Consider the following 4798-nt stretch of genomic DNA (forward strand, 5'->3'; position numbering starts at 1 on the left):
AAGATGACCAGAAGCTAAGGCAAACTTAGAAAGAGTACTCTTCAAGATTTTAGCTTCAAAGATACTAGATTCCCCCATGATAATAGTATCATCGACAAACTATTGGTGGGAGAAAATGAGGTCAACAAAAGAAGGTTGGAGTCCCTTAAAGGAGTCTTGCAATACCATATTTTCCATTGACCTTCCAAAACATTCTGCCATAATGATGAAGAGGATGGGGGAAATGGGATCCCCTTGCCTTAGTCCTCTAGAAGCTTGGAAGAAGGGGGATGGGGAACCATTGAAAAGAACAAAAAAAGAGGTAGAGGTGATAAGCTGGCTGAAGAGGTCAATAACTCTAGTGGAGAAACCAAAAGTCGTAAGAACCTTCACAAGCAAAGGCCAGTCAACCCTGTCATAGGCTTTGGAGAGATCAAGCTTGAGGATGAGACCCTACTTCTTAGCTCTAACAAGAGAATGAATGTTCTCATGGACAGTTATAATAGAGTCAAGAATTTGTCTTCCAGGGACAAAACCATTTTGCTGGTGATTAATCAAAGCAGGAAGGACATACATAATTCTGGTAGTAAGAACCGTGGAGATAATCTTATAAAAAGAATTGCAAAGACTGATAGGTCTAAACATGTCCATAGAGTCAGCACCTTGGGTTTTGGGGATGAGAGAAATGAAAGTACCATTGACTTCTTTCAAAAGTTTTCTAGCCCCAAAAAATTCCTTGACCCCATTAGAGACATCTTTCTCGACAATATCCCAAAAATCTTGAAAAAAGAACATGGGGAAACCATCTAGGCCAGGCACTTTGTTACCATCAAAGGAAGAAACAACATTTTTGATTTCCAAGATTAAAGGAATGGAAGAGAGGGAGATGTTGATTTGATCATCAATGAGACAGGGGATGTTATGAAGGAAAGAAGTTTGAGCTTCAACATCCAATCTGTGATCCCTCTTGAGCAGTTCCAAGAAATACATTTTAGCTACATTCCTTATTTCTTCCTCCTTGACCAACTCCCCATTATCCACCATTAGTTTGGTTATCCTATTAGCTTCTTTATGCTTGATCGTCGACATATGAAAGAATCTAGTATTCCTATCTCCTTCCTTAAGCCAAATGCATCTTGATCTCTGCTTCCAGAAAGTTTCCTCTTTAGCAATGATATCATGGTATTTTTTGAGAGTCTCATTTTCATCAGCAATGGACACAGTACTGAAATCATCCTTCTGAATTTGGGCCTGTATTTTTTTAGGGTCTTCCTGGACTTTACCTTTAGCCTCAAAGATATTCCCAAAGATGGATTTATTCCAGAGTCTTATGTTATCCTTTACACTTTTAAGCTTCATAACAACTCTATACATAGCAGTTCCCTCAACTTGGATACTCCACCATTTCTGAATATTACTTTTGATATCTGGATGAAAGGTCCACATTTTTTTAAATGTGAAGGGGAAGTGTCTCCTTCTATTAATTGAGTCAGCAATGAAGGTGATAGGAAAGTGATCTGAACCAACCCGAATGTGGGCCGACAGAGAATGGAAATAATGACTGTACCAGTCATCAGAGATGAGAGTCCTATCAAGACAAACTTAGATAAGATCATTACCAGTTCTCCTATTAGTCCAAGTGCAATTGCATCCCTGTATTTCCACATCATTAAGAGCCTGAGTATTAATGAAATCCATAAGGGCCAACCTACTTTCCAGCTAAGAGGGGCTTCCTCTAGATTTTTCCTCCTCTCTAAAAGGAGTATTGAAGTCTCCCATAACCAGCCAGCTAAGATTTCTGAAGCTATCCCTAGCTTCTATAAGTTTTTTTCGGAAGGAATTTCTAGCCTTCAAAGTATTGAGAGCATAAATGTTAGTGAGGACCCATGAACTACCATCTTTTAAATTATCAAATTTGATACAAGAGAAATTATTTTCCTGAATAAGAACATGTCCTTTGAAAGTATTGAGGTTCCAGATGGTAGCTATGCCTCTTGAAGCACCTTCCGAACTACCACCACTAACATTACCATTTTTGAAAAACTTGAAAGATTCAACTTTTTCTTTACTCATTTTGGTTTCTTGAATTAGAAAAACATTAGGTTCATCGTCCCTTATCATATTCCTAATGATGTCATGTTTATGAGGATTATTAAGTCCCCTAATATTCCAAGAGACGATCTTCATAGTTACTTACCAATTCCTAACTCCTTAAGAGTCTTCTGGGTCCCATCTGCAATGTTCTTACTGGCCTCCTTGTCTCTGACTTTATGGTTAGAGGGCCAACTTGGGGAAGAGGAGATATACCCAACATCAACTTGAGCTATTCTGTTGGATTTCCTTAGAAGAGAAGCCGAGGGAGTGGATCCTTTCTTGTTACTGTGTTTTGGTATTTTCCACTCAACATCTATCTCAGGAGCCGCTTCTAGGTTACTGAGGATTTTGGAAATTTCTTCTTCGTTACCCTAGTTAGGGATTCTGGAAGCATTTAAATCACTGTTTACTATTTTTGAGATCTTGTCTGAGTCCGAAAGGCTCATACCCAGTATTGCACATTTTTGGGCTTCTTGGATTTCAGAACTTGGCATGAGCAGTGAAGAGTTGGTCTTTTCTTCTTGGGAGCCAGGAATCTCCCCTTCGTCAGGTTGGTCATCTTTCTCTTGCAGTTCCTTTCCTACATAAGTGTCAGCTACCACTTCAGCTATGTCATTTCAAGATTTAATCTAATCTTTCAGTTCCTCAATTTGAGTTGTAACCAAGGTGTTGACTTTGGTTGAGTCATTTCTCAATACTTCTTGGGTTGAAGGGATAGAGATAGAAGTTGAGGAAACTTCCTTATTCTCACCCAATGGATTAAATCGATTATAGTCTTTTTCCTTATTCTCTAATTTTTTAACTTGCCATACCATTTTTTCTGGAGCCTTTTGATTTTCAGTCAGGGGTTTAGACTGCTTGGATTCTGCCTCTGGCTTGATTGGACAAGATTTTGCCCAGTGACCTACTTTTTTATAATGGAAGTAGGAAAAGGGGATAGATTCATATTCAATTTGTGTTTCCATGTTCCCAACTTTGATACTAGATCTATCTGTTCCAACATATTTGCGTCATGGGCTATCACTACACAGAACCTAGCATGAGTGAGTCTCCTTTTTGAAGATGTGACTGGGTCTATAGAGGGGAGTTCACCAAAGGAGTTTGCAATTCTTGAGAAGATGCTTTCTGCCCAATATTCAAGAGGCAAACCTGGTAGCTTTCACTAGTACATTTGGGTCAAGATTTTGATGGCACATCGTTGGAATTTCGATCACATTTCGTCGCACTACTGACAAAAAAAGCTGTCAAAAACTTTGTGTCAGAAGTTCCGACTATCCCTGTGGGTGTCACAATTCCGACATCACCTCCAACCTTTCTGATGGCCACCATGGATGCTTATTCCCTGAAAGAATACCGTCGTGATCTCGGGCTATCATCGAAATTCTGACTCCAAAGTATAAAATTCCGATATAGGAGTGTCGTCGGATTCATAGCATCCTTGTCGGGTGTTTCATTAGTTGTCATCGGAATTCCGACGGCTAGAGATGATGTGGGTCAAACGGCTTTGCCATCGGTGCATGAAAGCATTGAACGAGTTCTATTTTTAAAAATTGCATTAAACATTTTAATTTATTTGATTCAGTGTTATTTGCAAAAAATGATTATCAATGATGTTTCCTTTCTCCAAGAATTGTCTAGGATCTTTCCGTCAGATAATATGTAACATCGAATGACTAAATTTTTTCTTTACAAATTCTTATTTAATTTAATTATTATCTAAGCGTGAATTAAAATTTATATCTATACAGAAGCAGAACATACAAGTTGAAGAGTCTCTTGCAAGCAAATTTCCTAAAAGAAAGCAAGCATGCATTATCTTGAATGACATGGAAACAAGCCTATCAACTGCCTAGAAGAGAGCAATTGGAGAATGGCAGAGGAAAGTGTTTAAGGGTGATAAATAGATAGATAGTATGCAATACAAACAAACAATGTCTGGAGTGTCTGATGTGATGTCTCTAGTTTATGTCCGGAGGGACTAATAGGTTTTGGAGTTCCTGCAAAACCTATTAGGCCATGCTTGGAGGAAATCAATGCATTCATGCAAGGAGCACCTTTTTTCTATTATGAGAATGATACTTTTGCACCGAGGGATATTTGGAAGTCAATATCCAAAAATTTCTATAGTGTGGAACAAGAGTTGGCGGACTTGAAGTATAATTGTCAGCTTTCAGAAGACCAAGACGTTATGTACACAATCTCCCAATAGAAGAGCAATTTCAAGAATTACCTCTCCCCCCCCATGACTATTCAGGAAGCACTTCCTCAAACAAAGGACTATTGGCCTCCATGGGATCAAAGAAAAAAATTAAAGCATAGACTCTAGACGATGTGGTGGTGTCCTTCATGAAGAACTCTACACTATAATTGAAAATTCATGAGGGAAACTATAAGATAGTGAAGATAAATACAATCTTGAAAAGTGGGAAGAATGGATCTTGGTTTGGGTGGGGCCAAGTCAGGTGGCTCCTCTAGAGGTTGACGAGATAGAAATCATATTAGGATTTGAAAAAGATCACACTCGTGGAACTTCGTGTGCGAGTGATTGATTGTGGTGTTTGGGTAATGCATTCCAAATAGATACAGTTGCATGCCATCAGGATAAAAGTCTTTAGTCAAGACATTACCCATTTGGAATGCAACTGTATCTATTTGGAATGCATTACCCAAACACTGCAATCGATCACTCGCACACGAAGTTCCACGAGTGTGATCTTTTTCAAAT

The sequence above is a fragment of the Cryptomeria japonica genome, chromosome 8 (assembly GCF_030272615.1).
Source record: "Cryptomeria japonica chromosome 8, Sugi_1.0, whole genome shotgun sequence".
NCBI classification, from domain to species: domain Eukaryota; kingdom Viridiplantae; phylum Streptophyta; class Pinopsida; order Cupressales; family Cupressaceae; genus Cryptomeria; species Cryptomeria japonica.